Consider the following 22282-nt stretch of genomic DNA (forward strand, 5'->3'; position numbering starts at 1 on the left):
AAATGGAGGGCAGGATTACACAAGTTCTTCTAATGAGATGCCCACTGTTCCTGGGACTCTGAACTGAATTTTAAAATCTTATAAGGGGTTATTTGATCACAAGGAAGTGGATAGCTGGTGGTGCCTGTTCCTTGATCTTACTGGCCGTTCCGATACAGATGGCTTGCCTCAAGAGAGTCAATTTGGCTAGGCTACCCAGATGGAAAGAATTCTACTTGAGGTATGCTGCCAAACATATTCCTGAGGAAGGCCTCCTCAAACAAGCCCCCACTGTGCAGTGTTTAACATAAAGATTTATCTTTTATTAAGGTGTTGAGAATCTCATAAGCGAACATAACTCCACCCCTTTCATTCAAGGGTGCTAGCAAATACAACAAAAAAACATCAAAATCAGTAACACTTCTCTATTCCTGGGGCTCTACACAGCTATCTTCAAATGCCTGCTGTGTTTAAACCTTTCCAAGCAAGTTATATAAACTGGTTTGCCTAACAAAAAGGTTTCTCTCCCTTACTTTCTAAACTTAAGAAAACAAATCCTTAGCACAGGACAGTTATACTTAGCTTGGCAGGATCTTTTGGGTCCTCAGCCCAGGAATTCTATAGCCTGTATGTTCCTGCCTTCCTTTCTGGGACTCTGCTCATCCCTCTCTTTCCCCACTTCCAAAGAACAATAGTCTCCTTTTCAATGTCTTTCCCTCAGACAGCCAAGGAGCTCTTATTTTAGAGCACCTAGAGTGTTCCTGCCATTCATATGTATTGGAATAGGAGAAGCATCAGGTGCCATGGTACCCCTAAAATTCTCCCCTCTCACCACACCCTCCTAACACTTCTGCTCTTTCAGCAGCAAAACAAAGAAAAAGCCACTGTGGGGCCATTCCATTCATCCTCGTGGCTGCTGGCTCTGTCTCAAAACTGGAAGTGATATCAGAAGGGGTTGGGTCGGCAGCCACGAGCATGAAGAAGCAGCCCTGTGATGGCTTTATCTTTGTTTTGCCACTACTGCTGTTTTACAAGATTAACAGCGGCTGTGGCGACTGGGGTGGACCCTGGATGTAGTAGGTGAGAAGAGGCAGACTCAGGAGAGAAGAGGAGAGATATGCTGGATGGCACAGAGATAGAGAAGATATATGCTAGATGTAAAGAGGAGACAAGAGGCAGACACTAACAGAAGGGGGGGAGACAGGGGGTCAAGCACTGAATGGAAGAGGAAGAGAGAGAATGGGGAAACACTGAATGGAAGGGAAGGAACAGATAGAGGGGGAAGATACTAGATAAAGGGGGAGAGGAGGCAGACATTGAATGGAAGGGAGGAGAGGGAGCAGATGCCGGAAGGAATGGGGAGAAAGAGGGAGTCAGGTGCTGGATGGAATAAGGAGAGAGAGGGAGTCAGGCACTGAATGGAATGGGTGAGAGAGAGGAGTCAGGTAGAAGGGGTGAGAAGGGTAAAGCACTGGATGAAAGGGAAGAGAAAGAGAGAGGGGCAGATGCTGGAAGGAAGATGCTGAATGGAAAGGATAAGAGAAAGATACAGAGGCAGATGCTGGATGGAAGGTATGAGAGAGGGAGGGTAGATGCTGGATGGAAGGGATAAGAGGAAGAAAGAGAGGGAGGGTAGATACTGGATGGAAAGGATGAGAGAGAGAGAGAGGAAGGGCAGATGCTGGATGAAAGAAAGGAGACAGAAAGAAGGCAGATGCTAGATGGAAAGGAGGAGAGAGAGCGAGAAGGCAGATGCTAGATGGAAGGTAGAGAGACAGGACAGAAATAGGGCATACACCAGATGAGAGAGAGGGGGGCACATGCTGAATGGGGGAGGGAGAAATAGGATAGAATTAGTGAGATACTGGGAAATAAAAGGAAATGAAATAGGAGAACCAAAGTGAGGGAAAGAAATGTAAAGTTGTAAAAAGACAAAGAAAATTTAGACAGAAAAATAAATTGAAAAAAGATGAAAGGGAAAGGAGAAAAAAAGGAGAGAAAAATGACAAATGGACAGGAAATTTTGGCAAGAGAGTTACAGAGAAGCCAAGGAAAGCAGAAACCAGAGGCTGGGACCAACACAATTAGAAAAAGTAAATGACCAGATAACAAAGGTAGAAACAATGAGACCATATTCAGCACTATTTAGCTGGCCAGGAACTGTTCATAGCCAGATAAATAACACATAGCTATCTATTTTCCTCTGAATAAGCTGGCTCTCTCCACCTAAATATCTGGCTTAGTGGATTGGCTGATGACCAGCTATGTCGTGTGACATACCTAGTCACCATCAATATTCAGCAGCTCACTGGCTAAGTTCACCAACCAGATAAAGCTGCCTAAAAGGATGGTCTATCTTTGGCCATTGAGACTTAGCAAGCCACTAAATATTGGCTTTGCCTCGGTCAGCCAAAAATAGACTAGAAATTCAATGTTGGTCGCAGGATATGACACTGGTATTGAATTTCTGATATTCAGACAGTTAATCCCGCGACACTTAGTCCTGCGACAATTAAAATTACTTAGGAGGTTGGTGGGTTGCGACTGGTAGGTCAGGAACTTGGCTTTCGCGGATGATTTAATGCTCATCCTCAAAAACCCTGCTCGCTCTCTACCCATAGCTATGGATCTTATAGTGAAATATGGGTTCTATTCAGGTCTTGTTATTAATTTTGACAAATCGGTCGCTTTGCCGTCCCACATTTCCATCCGCTGTCATTGGAAAGGTGTCTTTCCTCTGCAGTGGGATGCTTATTCCATCAGATCTTTCTACTTTATATGCTTTCAATGTAGATCCTTTGTTTTACACCTTGTCCGCAACATTGCTCTTGTAGCAAGCCTTCCCCCTCTCTCTATTGGGCAGAGTTGCGCTACTTAATATGATTGTGATTCCAACTTGGCTTTACGTTTTCCAGGTTCTTCCCCTGTATTTGTTACATCTGGATGAGACCAAATTCATTTATTTACTTCAGCACTTTTTGTGGAGGGGCCGTTGCAATTGGCTTTCTTACTTGCAAATGGCAAATGACCTGGAAGCAGGGACAAAGTGCAAAATTATAAAGTTTGCAGATGACACTAAACTCTGAAGCAGGGTTAAAACTATAGGGGAATGTGAAGAACTGCAAAGAGACCTGACAACATTGAAGGAGTGGGCGAATAAATGGCAGATGAACTTTAATATAGAGAAATGCAAGGTCATGCATATAGGGAAAAAGAACCCGATGTTCAGCTACAAAATGGGGGGGGTTGGTACTGGGGGAAAGTAACCTTGAAAAAGACTTGGGAGTGTTGGTGGATACAACAATAAAACCAACAGCGCAATACGCGGCGGCCTCAAAGAAAGCAAACAGAATGTTGGGTATTAAGAACATAAGAACTGCCATCTCCGGATCAGACCATGGTCCATCGAGTCCGGCGATCCGCACACGTGGAGGCCCAGTCAGGTATACACCTGATGTAGTTTTAGTCACCCATATCCCTCTATGCCTCTCGTAAGGAGATGTGCATCTAATTTGCCTTTGAATCTTAGCACAGTGGATTCCTTAATAACCTCCTTTGGGAGAGCATTCCAGGCGTCTACCACTCGCTACGTGAAGCAGAACTTCCTGACATTTGTCCTGGACTTGTCCCCCCTTAGCTTCAAACCATGTCCTCTTGTCCGTGTCACGTTGGACAATGTAAATAATTTATTTATCAAGAAGGGTATTACAACAAGAACGAAGGAAGTCATCCTGCCACTGTATCGGGTGATGGTGCGCCCGCACCTGGAGTACTGTGTCCAATATTGGTCACCGTACCTTAAGAAGGATATGGCGATACTTGAGAGGGTCCAGAGGAGAGCGACACGAATGATTAAGGGTATGGAGAACCTTTCATATGCTGAAAGGTTAGAGAAACTGGGGCTCTTCCCCCTGGAAAAGCGGAGACTAAGAGGTGACATGATAGAGACTTACAAGATTAAGAAAGGCATAGAGAGGGTGGAGAGGGACAGGTTCTTCAGCGTACTAGAACAACAAAAACAAGAGGGCACTCAGAAAAATTGAAAGGGGACAGTTTTAGAACCAATGCTAGAAAGTTCTTCTTCACTCAGAGGGTGGAGGATCCTTGGAATGCGCTTCCGGAAGATGTAATAGGACAGACTACATTAAGGGGTTTCAAAGAGGGAGTAGTTAAATTCCTGAAGGATAAGGGGATTGAAGGCTACAGATAAAGGAGGACACAGGAGCAAAAAAGGGAAAAAAGGGGTTTTTCAGGATATAAAGGAGTAGGAATCAACGGGTTAGACAAAAGATCACTCTACAGGTCATGGACCTGATGGGCCGCCGTGGGAGCAGACCGCTGGGCTCGATGGACCCTTGCTCTGACCCAGCGGAGGCAAATTCTTATGTTCTTAATTCTTATGATGCTGTAAAACTGTCCATAGTCGTGACAGCCATTTATCTCCAGATAACAATGCAGCGTGTGTAAGGACTTCAGCGTGTCCAAGAAGGAAACAATCTCTGCAGATGGTTCATTAGTCATGACAGCAGCACTATCTCCATCATTATCAGACTCTTGGTTATCTGCAGTGGAGAGGAGAGAAACAGCAGGGGAGAGAAGGCAGGAGAGAGCAAGGGGCAAGCGGCGAGAGTTAGCTCTGCCCACCCCCCACCCCCGACATCATCCACTGAAGCTCCCCCTTAAAAGGGGAGGGGCCAATGGCAACCAGGTAGAAGCTTGAGAACAAGCCAGGAGAGAAACAGCAGGAGAGAAAAGGCAGGAGAGAAACAGCAGGGGAGAGAAGGCAGAAGAGAGCAAGGGGCAAGCGGCGAGAGTTAGCTCCACCTAACCCCGACGTCATCCACCGGAGCTCCCCCTCAAAAGGGGAGGGGCCAACGGGGCTCAGCCATTCGGCATGCGAAGGGCCTTGAGAAGGGACGAGTCACTGCAAAGGAGAACAAAGGGCAACCGCAGCAGACACAGAGGACACACAAACAAGCAAGGACAGCAAAGGTCAAATGCAGCAGACACAGAGGACACACAAACAAGCAAGGAGAGCAGAGGGCAAATGCAATAGACACAGAGGACACACAAACAAGCAAGGAGAGCAGAGGGAAAATGCAGCAGACACAGAGGACACACAAACAAGCAAGGAGAGCAGAGGGAAAATGCAGCAGACACAGAGGACACACAAACAAGCAAGGAGGGCAGAGGGCGAATGCAGTAGAAAATCCTCACTTAACAGGATAAACCATTCAAAAAAGAAGAACAAACCAACTTGTATCATTCTTCATTTTTCTTTATTCAAAATTTCTTAATTTCTTGCTCCAATGCTCAAAAGCCCGACGGGACCCGTTTCGCCAAACTGGCTTTTTCAAGGGTTCCAGCAAGGAGCACTTAATTTAGCTTCCTTTTGCTACCAGGGCCAGAATAAAGAAAAATGAAGAATGATACAAGTTGGTTTGTTCTTCTTTTTTGAATGGTTTATCCTGTTAAGTGAGGATTTTGTACTGTTGTGAGTTGTTCTACTTACCTCACTTCCTATCTTCAAGAACCTTCTTCGTGGCGAATGCAGTAGACACAGAGGACACACAAACAAGCAAGGAGAGCAGAGGGCAAATGCAGTAGACACAGAGGACACACAAACAAGCAAGGAGAGCAGAGGGCAAACACAGCAGACACAGAGAACAACCATAGCAGTCACAAAGAACAGACACAGAAGACCAGCAAGCGGGCAGCAATGGAAGCAGCAGACAGAAGCAGGAAGTTGAGATACCCAGTTTTCTGCACCATCTGCCATATGTACGACTACCTCCACTCTGGAAGGCGGTCTTATGTATGCACTCGATGCAGGGAACTAGAGAGCTTGAAGAAACAAGTCAGACTCCTGGAGGGCAGAATACTGGAACTGGAAGCACTTCGAGCTGTGGAGGAGGAGGACAGGGATGCAGAGAACATCAAGACAGAGGAAACCATCGAGGAAGAAGTCTGGGAGTTAGAGAAGTTCATCGAGGAGGCATTCAGGAAGGCCGTGGAAAATCACCAGCAACAGTAGACCTGCCAAGATACAACTACAAAGAGTGAGGACCATCTGGAGGATGACCACAAGGAAGATATGGGAGACACAGCAGCGATATCTGGAAACAGCAGAGGGAAACCACAAGAAGATGAGTCTGGTGCAAGCCAATACCAGGATGAGGGAAGATGGAAGTGAACAGAGGACACGGACCTACGGCCGGAGAGATGGACATACACCAGGGACATGGACCTGCAGCTAGAGAAGAAAGAGAAGATCGTCGTAGAGGAATCCATCATCAGACAAGTCGACAGCCACATAGCGGGAGGAAGGCAGGATCGGCTGGTGACCTGTCTACTGGGACCCAAAGAAGAAGACATAGTGAGCCGCATCGACAGGATAATCGATACCGTGGAAGAGGAAGGTACAGTGGTGATGATCCATGTGGGGACAAACAATGTGAGCAACAGGAACTACAACAGGGAAGTACTGAAGGACCAGTTCCGGATGCTAGGAAGGAAGCTAAAGACCAGAACGCAGAGGGTAGCATTCTTGGAGATCCTGTCGGTACCCAGGGCCGACAAGAAGAGGCAGACGGAACTGCAAGCAGTCAACGCGTGGATGCGGCGCTGGTGTGAGGAAGAAGGATTCCACTTCATGCGCAACTGGACGACGTTCTGGGGGAAGAGCAAACTATTCAGGAAGGATGGACTCCACCTCAGTGGAGATGGAACGAGGATACTTGCAAGCAACATCAAGAGATAAATTGAGAAGTTTTTAAACTAAAAAGAAGGGGAAAGTCAACAGAGAGTCGATGGTTTGGGAACCGGTATACTCAGAGGATACCGTGCAGAAAGATAGTGGGGAAGACTCACCAGATCATAAACAAGACAGAAATCCTGACACAAATTGAAAGGGACACAAGAGGGAAGGAAATGCAAGAGAGTAACAGGCAAGAGAGTAACTCAAATGTATGTACACGAACGCAAGGAGCCTAAAGAATAAGATGGGTGAAATAGAAGCTAAGGCATAAAAAGATAACCTTGACATCATCGGCATCACGGAAACATGGTGGAACAAGGAAAATGGCTGGGACACTGTGCTACCGGTATACAAGCTATACCGCATAGACAGAGTGGCCCAAAAAGGTGGGGGCATTGCCCTATACATCAAAGAGGGAATTGAGTCTACCAGAGAGAACATGAAGAATAAGTTAAGAGTCTCTATGGGTCAAAATTCCGGGAACAAATGAAACGGAAATGAAGATCGGCATCTACTACCAACTCCCAGGGCAGTCCCAAGAAATTGATGGAGAAATGACGGACGAGATTAAACGCAACTTCAAGGGAGGCAATGCAGTTATCATGGGTGACTTCAATTATCCGGGGATAGACTGGAACCTAGACACCTCCAGCAGTGGTAGGGAGACCAAGTTCCTGGAAGCTGTAGGCAATTGCTTCCTGGAACAACTTGTCAATGAGAATATGAGAGGAAATGGAATTCTGGACTTAATTCTAAATGGACTATGAGGACCAGCACAAGGTGTAGAAGTAGAGAGGACGCTAGGAACCAGTGATCACAATATGATCTGCTTCGACCTGGACACAGGGACGAAACATCAATCCAGAACGACGGGCATGGTGCTGAACTTCCGAAAAGGGAATTATGAAGGGATGAGACTCATGGTGGGGAAAAAGATTAAGAAGAGGATAAGCACTGTAAAGATGCTAGAACAAGCATGGACCCTATTTAAGGACACAGTCACCGATGCACAAAATCTATATATACCGCGTATCGGCAAGGGATCTAAGAGGAAAAAGAACAAAGAACCGGTGTAGCTCGCTGTAATGGTGAAAGAAGCAATCAGAGACAAGAAGACTTCATTTAAAGAATGGAAAAGGTAAAAAATGGACGAAAACTGGAAAAAGCAAAAACAGCATCAAAGCAGGTGCCATAAGGTGGTAAGAGGGGCCAAAAGAGACTACGAGGAAAAAATAGCCAAGGAGCCGAAAAACTTCAAGCCGTTCTTTCGATATATTAAGGAGAAATGACCCACGAAGGAAGCGGTGGGGCCATTGGATGACCATGGAATAAAGGGAGTGCTAAAGGAGGACAAAGCCATCGCCGACAAACTGAACACATTTTTTTAAAAAAATTATTTTTATTCATTTGTTACAAATTATATATATAACAAACTCAGGAAAATCTACAAGTATCATCATAAACATTTACAAAAAGGAAAATAAAATCATTCAATGATCTAGCCCACATTAACTGGCCGTCAATGCCTTCAATATAGCAACATAAATTTAGTGAAGGAATAACAACTAAGTAGGCAGAATGTGGCCTCATTTCAATACATTTCATCACTTATCTACCCTGATGAAAGGTAACCAAATAAATCTAGGATATTGTTTGAACCAGTTTATACTTCAGAAAACCTTCCAACTGGACTGGATCTAAGAAAACATACTTATCACTTGTGTATGAAATAAGGCATTTACAGGGAAATTTTAAGAAGAAGGTTGCGCCCACTGCCAAGGCCTTAGGCCTGAGCGTTAGAAACTGCTTCCTCTTCATTTGAGTCTGCTTAGAGCATCAGGAAATATAAGAATCCTTTGGCCACATAACAGAGCCTGTTTTTTTGTAAAATAAAGTTTCCAAATAGTTTGTGTCTCTAACTCTGTCTTGAAAACTACCAAAAGTGTAGCACGTTTTGTTATTGTGTCTTTAGATGATTCTAAAAACTGGGAAAGATCCAAGCTATCTGGGGAGACAAATTTATCAATTTCCCCTTCCGCTCCCTCCTGCCTAGAGGCCCTCGGAACATAATAGAGGTTATCAGGTTGAAAATTATCCACCTCAGAATATTGCAAAATCTCCCCCATGTACATTCTTACTAGCTCCAAAGGAGAAAGGAAATGCGTAATCGGGAAATTTAGGAAACGAAGATTCCTATCTCTAATATAGTCCTCCATTTTTTCCATTTTCACGTGAAACAATACACTCTCTTTAATGTTAGATAGAGCAGTACTTTGTAAGTTAGTCACAGATTTATCCACTTTATCCAATTTACCTCCTAACTCTACTACAATTTACCTCCTAACTCACTATTTGATTATCATGCTCATTCATTTTAACTGTTACATCTGAGGAAAAGTGACAGAATTTCAAAACTGTGCTTTGGAGAGAAGACTAAATTCTATTAACAGTTAGCCATATATCATTTAAAGTGATAACTTTGTCCTTAGGAAGAACATCAAGAGTTGGCTCCTTGACCATCTGGACAGGGGTCAATCCTTTAGTCTTCACATCACTTATTAGCCCATCCGTATTAAGTACAGTTACATAAGACATTTGTAAAGAAGAGGCTACATCCTCAACATTGGAGGGTGTCACTACTCTTCCTGCAGGGGTTAGCGGCTAGGGAGGTTACCTGCTCTTCTACCCCTGGTGGAGATGAAGCCAGAAGATAGCGATCCATAGGACCCGGAACTGAAGTTTGAAGATGAAATTTTGCTTTCCTCTTAACCATGGTAGAAGGATTAAGACTCAGTCCTCTCACAGTTCCTCTTGGGCTCCGAAGGGGCTCAAAAGGAGCGTGTCCTGCCCCTTTGGCCATGCCCCATCGGACACGCGACCACGGGCCGCGTACTGCGTCTCCCTCTGTTTTTTATCGGGTCAACAAAGATTCCATCCGTCGGCGCAGGATGCTGGTGCAGGATGCTGCGGGGGCAGCCTGCTAAGTTGGAATCAATTAGTGCTGCTGGTGGCACTGGCGGCTCCCTCACCATGGCTCCCTCTGGTTTTTATCAGGTCGACAAGAACCCCTCCGTCGGCGCAGGACGCTGGATGGCTGCGGGGGCTGCCTGCAAAGTTGGAATCAATTAGTGCTACTGGCGGCCCTGAACACTTTTTTTTTTTTTTGCATCTGTGTTTACTGAAGAGGATATACACATCATACCGGAAGCTGACAGGCTATACGTGGGAAACGAAGATGGGAAACTGACAGGATTGATGGTCAGTCTAGAAGAGGTATACAAGCAGATTGATAGGCTTAAAAATGATAAATCCCCAGGACCGGATGGCATCCATCCAAGGGTAATCAAGGAACTGAAAGGGGCAATAGCTCAACTGCTTCAACTAATAGCCAATCTGTCGATCAAATTGGGAAGGATTCTTTATCTTTATCTTTAAGTTTTTGATTAAACGCTTATCCAAGAGTACAAAGCATTGTATAAAATATTTAAAAATAGCTGGAAGATAAACATTTCAACTTATTAGACATACATAAACTAATTATTGGACATATATGAACAATGGGAAAAGGGGGGGAGAACCACAATTTTTATAGAAAGAATACATAGAAGGAAAATACAATATGAGATGGGAAAAAGTTAAAATTGCTGGAGTAGAAATGGAAAAAGTTCAAAATAGCTGGAGTAGATACATGTATAGTTATAGTTCAATGTTAAACTTAGGCATTATTTACACACACTTAAATGAAGAATCATCAAATAACTATCAATCACAAAAAATGTCAGACCTTCTCCAACATTTATGCAGCACTTCATTCATTAGACGTAACAAACTGCCTTACTGATTCTCAGCGGGCCACCAGACACTCAAACTTCTTTCATAGTGCCGGGCTTTATGCTCCCAATCGTCATTGGATCTGATTTTCTTAAATTATTTAAATATTTATGTGTTTACAATTTAATGTTAAATCTTAAATAAATATGTACTAAAAGTACTTAGCTTGGCAAAGACGCTTCATGAGGGGGTAGTCACCAACATGTTTCGCCCGTGAGTTTCAAAGGGCTTTTTCAAGGCTACCACTGCTGGAAGATAGAAAGAGAACTAAGTCCCCACAAACTATCACTAATTTTTAATACATTCTTTACATTCACTAACTTTAAATACTTCTTAAATAAACTAAAGACATCTTAGTCCTCCCATGCTTACCTACCTACTTTTAACCATTCAAACCGACCATAGTGTCTGGTAAAGAATGGCGCCACTACTCTTAGTTGAGGAATTTAAATGTTCCACCATCCCAGCTGTCGACGTACCATACGTCCTTCGGACGTCAGCGTCTGACGTCAGAGCGTGCTTCACTTAATTTTATTTACCCTGCATTGTGTTGTAAGATAATTTTGTGTAGGATACGCTCCCAAGACAACCCCCCTATAGCAGGGATGCCCATTCAAGTTCATTATTTAACCCAGTAAGGGTAACTGTATTCAAGCGGTAAATCCAATGCTGTTCCAACAGGTTAAGTCTCCACTCCCAATCTCCCTCAAGCTTGGTCTCATCCATACTATCAATCATTCTCCACTTCATTTGTTCTATTTTTTGATCCTTATCTACCCAATGTTGGACTATTGGGGCTTGCAAAGAATTAGTCATAATACGTGATTTATGTTCATTTAGACGTATATTAATTACTCACTTCATCTGTGCTACGTAAACTAAGTTACATGGGCAGGCTGTTATATAAATCACTTTTGATGTTTTACAAGGAGTGTTAGTCTTTGCCCTGACTGTATAGCCCGATTGGGGGTCAATCCATTGTGGGCCTTCCATGATGGTATTACACCACTGGCACTGATGGCATTTTCCATGACATTTCCTTCTGTATCTCCATCATCTACCCTATCATGCTTCCTTAGTGCCTGCCCAATGGTTTTGCCCCTGAGGTAAGAAAACATAGGGAGGTCCTGAAAACCTTCATGGAGATTAAGTATAGGCCAATGCTGTTTTATCAGGGAGATGAGTATCCCCGATGTTTTGGAGTAAGGTAACACACAAATTAATTGACTCTTTTCTGTTGTACTAGGCTTGTCTATTAGTAGCAGATCTCTCTGGGCATAGCGTGCCTGCAGATACGCTTGTCTAATAGAACTCTTTGGATATCCTCTCTCTGAAAAACGATCCCCCAAATCCTTAGCTACCCTTTTATATTCTTTCAGAGTGGAACAAACCCGTCTTGCTCTTAAATACTGGCTAATGGGGTGACTATATTTCAAACGGTAGGGGTGAAAACTGCCAAAATGCTTGAATACAGTTATCTCTACTGGGTTAAATAATGAACTTGAATGGGCATCCCTGCTATAGGGGGGTTGTCTTGGGGGCGTGTCCTACATGGAATCATCTTACAACACAATTCAGAGTAAATAAAGTTAAGTGAAGCACGCTCTGACGTCAGACGATGGCGTCCGAAGGACGTATGGTACGTCGACAGCTGGGACGGTGGAGCATTTAAATTCCTCAACTAACAGTAGTGGTGCCATTCTTTACCAGACGCTATGGTCGGTTTGAATAGTTAAAAGTAGGTAGGTAAGCATGAGAGGACTAAGATGTCTTTAGTTTATTTAAGATGTATTTAATGTTAGTGAATATAAAGTATGTATTAAAAATTAGCGATAGTTTGTGGGGACTTAGTTCTCTTTCTATGTTCCAGGGAGTGGTAGCTTTGAAAAAGCCCTTTGAAATTCATGGGCGAAACATGTTGGTGACTCTACCCCCGCATGAAGCGTCTATGCACAGCTAAGTACTTTTAGTACATATTTATTTAAGATTTAACATTAAATTATCAACACATAAATATTTAAATTATTTAAGAAAATCAGATCCAATGACGATTGAGAGCATAAAGCCAGGCACTATGAAAGAAGTTTGAGTGCCTGGTGGCCAGCTGAGGATCAATAAGACAGCTTGTTAAGGGCTGATGAATGAAGTGCTGCATAAATGTTGGAGAAGTTCTGACTTTTTTGTGATTGATAGTTATCAGTTATAGGCATCTTTAAAGAGAAAGACTACTTTTGAATTTTTGCAAGTTTCGATTGGCTCTTAGGTATAGAGGGAGAGAGTTCCAGATCAAAGGGGCAGTAACTGAAAAAATAAGGGTACGACGAGTGCCAATTATCTTCAAGGATGGGATATTAAGGGAATACTGTGAGGATGATCTTAAGGCTCTGGGAGGGTCATAGGGGATCAAGAGTCTGTCTATGAAAGCTGGGGCATTAGTTTGCATAGTTTTTTAAGGTCAAGAGGGCAATTTTATATGTAATCCTATGTAGAACAGGCAACCAGTGGGCTTTTTGCAACAGTTGGGTGACGTGATCAAACTTATTTGAACCTGAAATAATTTTGATAGCTGTGTTTTGTATAAGTTGAAGACGTTTTATATCTTTTAAGCATATCCCTTTTAATAATGAATTACAGTAATCTATTTTAGATATTACAAGAGAATGAGTTAACATGTTAAGGGAATTTGCATCAAGGAGGGAGACCAAAAATCTAATCATCTTGAGTTTGTAAAAACAGTTTTTGACTAGCGCACTAATTTGAGGACAGAATGAGAATTTGTTATCAATAAGAATGCCTAGTATTTTGATTGTAGTAGTTAGTTTAAGAGGATAATTGTCGATGGAAACTGGAGCAATTAACTGTAAACCTTTCCATGGGAAAAGCACAGTGCTAGTTTTAGAAATGCTTAAAGAAAGCATATTAGCATTCAGCCAATTGTGAATTAGATATCATTTTGGCTAGTGGGGTCGATGGTATGCAAAAGTTGAAGATCATTTGCGTAAGCATAAACAGTAAATCTGATCGATTGACAAAGAGTTAAGAGGGGAGCCAGGTAGATATTAAAAAGTAAGGGGGATAATATGGAACCTTGTGGAATGCCAAATGAGATTGAGTTATTGAAATGTACGGTGGAAAACCTGTCAGAAAAATAAGATCTGAACCATTCAAGGACTTGATCAGATATACCGATGGATGCAAGTCTTTGGAGAAGGAGATGGTGATCTATGGTGTCAAAGCGGCGGCGAGATTTAAAGAGATAAGTAAGACAGACTTGTGTTGGTCAAGGTAATAATGGATAGTTGTAGTAAGTCCTAGAAGGGAGTATTCTGTGGAGTGATTTTTACGAAAACCAGCTTGATTGGGATGCAGAGCCTGTGTTTTGTCAATGAAATCTGACAACTGATGAAAGACGATCTTTTCAGTTAATTTGGCTAAAAATGAGAGATTAGCAATTGGGCAATAATTAGAACAGTCCTTTAAATTATTTTTTGGGTCTTTGATGAAAGGATAAAGAGTTGAATGTTTCCAATCTCCTGGAAGACTTGCAGTAGAAAGACTATTATGAATAATTTGGAGAACATAGGGTCCAAATATAGAAAAGTAGCGTTTAAAAAGGAAGGAGGAAGGGGCTCAGCTTTAGAACCCTTTATATTAATAGAGTGAAACGTATTTTCGATGTCTTTTAAAGAGGGTAGAAAGAAATTGGAGCATGTGGCAGTTAACGAGTTATTCGTAATTGTTTCTTTAACATTAGTGCTGGGACAAATGACACCCGAGGAAATAGAAACTTTACTTGCAATGTTAGATCTTATTAAATTGATTTTTGTCTGAAAGAAATCAGCTAAACTTTGGGCTGAAGGAGATTCATCCATAGGAATGGCCGGATTCTAGAAGACTGGAAGGAGGCGAACGTTACGCCGATCTTCATGAAAGGTTTGAGGGGTTATCCGGGAAACTACAGACCGGTGAGTCTGACCTCAGTACCGGGAAAGATGGTAGAGGCGCTGATAAAGGACCGCATCATTGAGCACCTTGATGGACACGATTTGATAAGGACCAGCCAGCACGGCTTCAGCAAAGGAAGATCTTGCTTGACGAACTTGCTGCACTTCTTCAAGGAAGTAAACAGGCAGATAGACAAGGGTGACCCGGTCGACATTGTATATCTGGATTTTCAGAAGGCGTTCGACAAGGTTCCGCATGAATGACTACTTTGAAAAATTGCGAGCCATGGAATCGAGGGTGAAATATTTACGTGGATTAAAAACTGGCTGGCGGATAGGAAACAGAGTGGGGGTAAAAGGACAGTACTCAAACTGGAAAAGCGTCACCAGTGGAGTGCCGCAGGGTTCGGTTCTTGGACCTGTGCTCTTCAACATATTTATAAACGATCTGGAAATTGGTACGACGAGTGAGGTGATTAAATTTGCAGACGATACTAAGTTATTCAGAGTAGTAAAGACGCAGGAGGATTGCGAAGATCTGCAACGTGACATACACACGCTTGAGAAATGGGCCGCACCATGGCAAATGAGGTTCAACGTGGATAAGTGTAAGGTGATGCATGTTGGTAACAAAAATCTTATACACGAATACAGAATGACTGGGGTGTTACTTGGAGAGACCCCCCAGGAAAGAGACTTGGGAGTGCTGGTCGACAGGTGCGGTGGTGGCGAACAAGGCAAATAGGATGCTAGGAATGATTAAGAAGGGGATCACGAACAGATCGGAGAAGGTTATCATGCCGCTGTACTGGGCTATGGTACGCCCTCACCTGCAATACTGTGGTACTACTCGAAAGGGTCCAGAGTAGAGAGTTGCACGGGGACAGAAATCCCACCCGTCCCCGTGAGGAATCCCTCCATCCCCACCCGTCCCCGTGAGGAATCCCTCCGTCCCCACCCGTCCCCGTGAGGAATCCCCTCTGTTCCCACCCGTCCCCGCGAGGAATCCCCTCCGTCCCCACCCGTCCCTGCGAGGAATCCTTCCGTCCCCACCCGTCCCCGTGAGGAATCCCCTCTGTTCCCACCCGTCCCCGTGAGGAATCCCCTCCGTTCCCACCCGTCCCCGCGAGGAATCCCCTCCGTCCCCACCCGTCCCCGTGAGGAATCCCTCCGTCCCCACCCGTCCCCGTGAGAAATCCCCTCTGTTCCCACCCGTCCCCGCGAGGAATCCCCTCCGTCCCCACGAGGAATCCCCTCCGTCACCATCTTTCCCTATAAACTTCAGAAATAGTTATTTTATTTAATTATGCTACTGAATTAAAGGCTCTGGTAGAGACCCATTTACAAATAAGCAAAGAGACTTTATTAATTTGGAAATATTAATTGGGAAGAATACATACTTTGTAAATGGGTTTCTACCAGAACCTCTAATGTAAATATAAAATATAAATACTCAGTTGATGAGAACCCACAAACTGTCAGCTGAGGACTTCCTTTGCAGTTGGCCGGGGGTCCCTTTTGCCAAGCTTGGCAGGCAGCAGTAGCGTCCCTGAGTCACAGATGCTGGCACCTCAGTGGCTCATGGATGCTGCCAGCGACTGCTGCGCTTGGTGGAGGGGAGTTCTGGCCATCTCTAGAGGAGGTCCTCTGCTGGCGGTGCTTGGTGATCCCCACCAGTCACAGCAAGGGTCAACAAGTACTTCAACACTGTAGAAATAAAACCAGAAATGCATTTCCTTTTCTTTTGAACACAAAACAAAGACATCTGCCATATACATTTCCCAAAGCTAACATATTTTAGTCAATAAATTCCGTTTTTTACCTTTGTTGTCTGGAGACTTATTTTTCCATAAAGTTGGTCCCAGTTTCTTTTTTCCGCTTTCCCATCTTCTGTAAATTCTTCTGTTGCTGTCCATTGGTTCCCCCTACCATGGTCCAGCATTTATCTCTTTCTCATCTTTCGTGCCTGCCCACCAGCCCCATGCCCAACATTTCTCCTTCTATCACCCCTCTCCAACACTATGCCACATCTCTCCCTCCATTCCCTTCACCACTGTCCAATATTCCTCCCTCTTGCATCCCTTTCAATCTGTCCCATTGTTCCCTTGCCACATTTCTCACTCTCATCTTTTTCTTCCCTATCACATTCTGTACCTTCCTCCCTACGACCAAAAATTCTCCTCTTTCTTCCATTTGCTGTGTGTACACAACCATCTCTCTTTCCCGCTCATTGACACACCTACACCCAATTCTCTCTTTCTATTCCCTCCCCCACCTCAGCATCTCTTTCCCTCCCTTCCTCTCTCCCCAGTTCATGACTTCTGTGTCCAAAAATGCATTCCCTTCCACCACTTCATTCGAGTCCAGATAACAGCAGGGGTTGGAGGCAGCCTGCAGCAAGCCATATGTAGCTGACCCAGAAGTCTTCACCCGAAGTCAGAGCTGACATCGGAGGGAAGGCTTTGTATCAGTCTGGCGGTGGCTGAGGTGTCAGGTGGGAGGGGGTAGATACTGGATGTAGGAGGTGAGAGGATACAGACTGTAGATAGAAATGGGGAGGGATCAGACACACTGGATGAAAGGGGAAAGATAAGACAAGCTGGATTGCCTGGGGAGAGAGAAAAAGACAGATGATGGATGTAAAGAAAAGGAGAGGGGAGGAAGACATTGAATGGAAAGGAGGAGAAGGGGAGGATACGGATGGAAGGGAGGAAAGAGAAAGATGGAGCAGACACTGAATAGAAGGGGGAGAAAGAGAAATGAAGCAGATGCTGGGCTGAAAGGGGGGGAAAGATGGGCAGATGCTGGATGGAAGGGGGAGAAAGAAGGGTGGATGATGGATGGGATGACAGAGGGGGCAGAAAGGAGGAAGAGAGGAGACAGATCAGATGCTGGGCAGAAGCAGCAGACAGAGGGGCAGATGCTGGATGGAAAGAGGAGGAGGGGCAGATGCTGGATGGAAAGGGACCTCAGGTCAGCATCTGAATGGCCGTGCAAGTCTACATGGGTCCAAATGGTGCCACACACTGCTAGACCCCTCCCCCCAGTCCATTGTGCTTTCTAGAAGCCAGTATTGTGGTGCAGCCTGGTCCCTGCTAGGTTTTCTCCCCCTAGATTGGGACAGACTGTGCTTTTGCCAGCAGAGGCAGAGTGGTGAGCCTGCACGATGGCGCAAACTAGTCCCCCTCCCCACCCCACCCCACAAGTGTCCTCCACCCAGAACAGGACCGAATCTGGGTTCCCAGTGGCTGAGCAGTGAGCCTACCAAGGCATCCCCTACCGAGAATGGAACCAACTCTGCATTCCCGGCCTTTGTATGAGGGAGGTCTGGTGCCCCAGAGTAAGAAGACTTAGAGCAGGGGTGCCCACACTTTATGGGCTTGCGAGCTACTTTTATAATGACTAAGTCAAAATGATCTACCAACAATAAAATTTTAAAAAAAAACACAAAGCACAATGAAAGGCAGAGAAAATGTTAATTATTCATATTCCGGGTTTTTTCAAAGAGGTCACGGCAGATGACTCTATGCAATGTCACCTCGGTAACAAAATACAAAAATAGACAAATACACCCCCTCCCTTTTTACTAAACCACAATAGTAGGTTTTAGCACAGGGAGTTACGCTGAATGCCTCGCGCTGCTCTCAATGCTCATAGGCTCCCTGCGCTAAAAAACGATATTGCGGTTTAGTAAAAGGGAGCCATAGTGCAAAATATAGACAGCAGATATAAATTCTCAAAACAGACACATTTTGATCACTAAATTGAAAATAAAATCATTTTTCCTACCTTTGCTGTTTGGTGATTTCATGAGTCTCTGGTTGCACTTTCTTCTTCTGACTGTGCATCCAATCTTTCTTCCTTTCTTTCAGCCTCCTGTATGTTTCCTCTCCTCCAGACCTCATTCTCTCCCCCAACTTTTTCTTTCTGTCTCCCTGTTCCCCCTTCTTTCTGTCTCCCTGTCTGCCCCTTTTCTTTCTTTCTCTGTGCCCTCCCCAAGCCACTCGGTTTGCTGCCACCGCCATCGGGGAATAGCCCCCAAGCCACGGCTGTCCCAAGCTTTCCCTGCAGAAGCGTCGCGCTGACCAGCATTCCGCTCCCTGACGTCAATTCTGACGTAGGAGAGGAAGTTCCGGGCCAACAAGGCATTTCTCCTCATTCCATCCAGCCTGAGCCCCATCTCTCCTTGATCCAGCATTTCCCTTCTGTGTTTGTCAGAATTACCATTCCACCTATTTTCCAGCATCACCCTTCTTTGTGTCCATCTCACCTATATCCCTATCTCACCACTTTTTCAGAATCTTCATTTGTCTCTGTCCTTGTCTTTACCCCATGTTCACCATTTGGCCTTTCAATGTCTTTATCTCCCCCCCCCACACTTTTTCAGCATTACTTCTATGTCTCTATTTCACCTCCTCTTCATGTCCCCTCTGTATCTCTATCCTTATTCAGTAGGTCCTGCTTACCCTTTCTCTTCTTTGTGTCACTATCTCCATTTTCAGCTTTCCTCCATTTTCCTTTGTTACTGTACCCGGTAGCCAGAATCTTTCCACCCTCCCTCCACTCCGGCCCAGTCCAGTATGAAATATTTCCTTTTGTTTCCCTCCCTTCTCTCTTTCTCTCTCTCTTCTCCTCCCTCACCCACGAGTCCTGCATCTGGCCCTCTGCCTTCTACCTGCACCTGGCAACACCCCCCTGCTCCGCGGCTCTCTTCAGCAACTCGTCAGCAGTGGTGATCAAGACAAGCTGCCGACATCGAGGCCTTCCCTCTACAAGTCCCGCCTTTGTGGAAAAAGGAAGTTGAAACAAGCGGGACTCGCAGAGGGTAGGCCCCGACATCAGAAGCTTGTGTCGATCGCTGCTGCTGAGTTGCCGAAGAGAGCCGCGGAGCAGGGGGTGTGGCCGGAAGCAGGTAGAAGGGAGAGGGAGATAGGAAGGCTGTAGAAGCTCTGGAGCATGACACCGACCCCGGCAAGGATGATTTCTTTTTCAGGCTGCTTCTGCTGCTGCTGCTGCTGCCGCTGCCACCCCCCACCCGAAATGACAAAAACAGCCTAATGCCCGCGTCGGCGTCTTTGACGTCGGGGAGAGGAAGGCTGATAGGCCCGGTAGATCGGGACGGCAACACGAGTCTATCACGGAGCCCGGGATGGACTCTGCGGTCGACTCACGTTGCCTTCCTGAACTACCGGTTGATCGCGATCGACGTGTTGGGCACCCCTGACTTAGAGCCATAGCGCACGAGAGAGACTCCCACGGGGATGAAAACAGCCTACCTAAATTCTGGCGATGCAGGCATGCAGCTTACAAGTCCGGCGTCGCGGCGGGAAATAGCCATGCTAAGCAGTGAGCTCAGCATGTACACAGATGAAAGCCTTGCTTGCTGATTGGTCCGGCGGCACGGCGGGGCGGGGCCCCCGGACCAATCAGCAAGCAAGGCTTTCATCTGTATACGTGCTGAGCTCCCTGCTCAGCATGGCTATTTCCCGCCGCGACGCCGGACTTGTAAGTTGCATGCCTGCATCGCCAGAATTTAGGTAGGCTGTTTTCATCCCCGTGGGAGTCCCGTGGGCCAGGGGGCGTCCCCGTGGGAGTCCCGTGGGTCAGGGGGGCATCCCCGTGGGAGTCCCGTGGGCCAGGGGGCGTCCCCGTGGGAGTCCCGTGGGTCAGGGGGGCATCCCCGTGGGAGTCCCGTGGGCCAGGGGGCGTCCCCGTGGGAGTCCCGTGGGCCAGGGGGGGAACCCGCGGGATCCCCGCGATCCCCGTTCCCGTGCAGACCTCTAGTCCAGAGAAGAGCAACTAAAATGGTTAAGGGGCTGGAGGAGTTGCCATACAGTGAGAGATTAGAGAAACTGGGCCTCTTCTCCCTTGAAAAGAGGAGACTGAGAGGGAACATGATCAAAACATTCAAGATACTGAAAGGAATAGACTTAATAGATAAAGACAGGTTGTTCACCCTCTCCAAGGTAGGGAGAATGAGAGGGCATTCTCTAAAGTTAGAAAGGGATAGATTCTGTACATAAGGAAGTTCTTCTTCATCCAGAGAGTGATGGAAAACTGGAACGCTCTTCCGGAGACTGTTATAGGGGAAAACATATTCCAAGGATTCAAGACAAAGTTAGACAAGTTCCTGCTGAAGCAGAACGTACGCAGGTAGGGCTGGTCTCAGTTAGGGCATTTGACCTAGAGGCCGCTGGGCACAATGGACCACTGGTTTGACCCGCAGCTGCAATTCTTATGTTCTTATGTTATGACTGTACAGATTTTGGAATTAGTGTTGTCAGATGATGTGGGCAGATCATTGTCAATGGCAATATACAGCTCAAACTCTTGTGATGAGAATCCAAGTGGGAGTTCAATGGACGAAACATAGAAATAGATGACAGATAAGGGCCAAGGCCCATCTAGTCTGCCCACCCTAATGTCCCTCCCCTACCTTCGCCCTGTGAATAGATCCCTCCTCTACCTTCGTTCTGTGAATAGATCCCATGTGACGATCCCATTTGGCCTTAAAATCAGGCACGCTGCTGGCCTCGATCACATGCAGTGGAAGACTATTCCAGCGATCAACCACCCTTTCTGTGAAAAAGAATTTCCTGGTGTCAGCTCGTAGTTTCCCTCCCCTAATTTTCCACGGATGCCCTCTTGTTGTCGTGGGACCCTTGAAAAGGAAGATATCTTCCTCCGTCTCTATGCGGCCCGAGAGATACTTGAACGTCTCGATCATGTCCCCCCTCTCTCTGCACTCCTCGAGTGAGTATAGCTGCAATTTGTTTAGCCGTTCCTTGTATGGGAGATCCTTGAGTCCTGAGACCATCCGGGTGGCCATTCTCTGAACCGACTCCAGTCTCAGCACATCCTTGCGATAATGCGCAAGTGTCTGTTTTAGTTGTCTCATCAGATGCGTGAACAAAGTCCGCCCATTGAAAACAATTTGAAATCGTTGATGTTGAGACTCGACTCCATTCCTCCCGTACCATATGAAGAGAGTCAAGCACCATCATCTTTCTTGCCAACTCAGCAGCTCGGGGGCTGGATTCCGTGCTTTCATCAATCACTGCCATCACATATCGTAGGACGAATGACCTGTAATGACGTTTGAAGTTTGCGATTATCCCTTGGTCCATCGGCTGGATCAAAGAGGTCGTGTTTGGTGGCAGAAACATGAGTTTGATGTTGGTTAGTCTTAAGTCATTGCTGTGTGCTGCACAGTTATCACACAGTATTACAATATGCCTCCCGGGCCTTCTCATCAGATTGTCAAGCTTCTGTAACCATTCAATCCACAATGTCGCTGTCATCCATGTGTTTTTGTTGCTTTCATATTCAACAGGCAGGCGTTTAATGTTTTTGAAGCACCAAAGATTTCGATTCTTCCCAAACACCAGTGGCTTGAGCTTTTCACTACTGAGCAGCAATGTCAATCGTTCCTTTGGCACTTTGACGCTTCGCTGTGTTTAAAAGCCAATGTTCCATCAAGAATGGCACACCAGTAGAAGCCCGTCTCATCGGCATTGAAAACGTCACATGGTTCATATCCACCAATGACTTATGGCAACACTTCCATGACCCATCTTTCTACACTAAACTCATCCGCGTCTTGTTTTTCACCATGCTGCTTCTTAAATTTTATGCCATTACGAACTTTCCATCTCTCTAACCATCCATTTGTTGCTTTGAAGTCTTCTATGCCCAGTTCTTCAGATAGCTGTACTGCTTTCTCCATCAACAGAGGCCCACTGATTGGCAGTTGTTGACTTCTAGCTTCAGC

General features: G+C 45.4%; 1 long non-coding RNA gene across 6 annotated transcripts in view; it reads right to left on the reverse strand.

Moving 5' to 3' along the window:
• The window catches only part of LOC117362185, a 56733-nt gene that overhangs the window by 9929 nt on the left and 24522 nt on the right, over positions 1-22282 (reverse strand). For 2 of the 6 annotated variants that reach the window (XR_004539823.1, XR_004539819.1), the window contains one exon: positions 9411-9843. The exons of 3 other annotated variants lie outside the window; for them this stretch is intronic. This is a non-coding gene — a long non-coding RNA (uncharacterized LOC117362185). The remainder of the gene's footprint in view (positions 1-9410; positions 9844-22282) is intronic. One more of the 6 variants, XR_004539820.1, reaches the window with a different exon arrangement.

This window comes from Geotrypetes seraphini, chromosome 6, assembly GCF_902459505.1.
Source record: "Geotrypetes seraphini chromosome 6, aGeoSer1.1, whole genome shotgun sequence".
Taxonomy (NCBI): domain Eukaryota; kingdom Metazoa; phylum Chordata; class Amphibia; order Gymnophiona; family Dermophiidae; genus Geotrypetes; species Geotrypetes seraphini.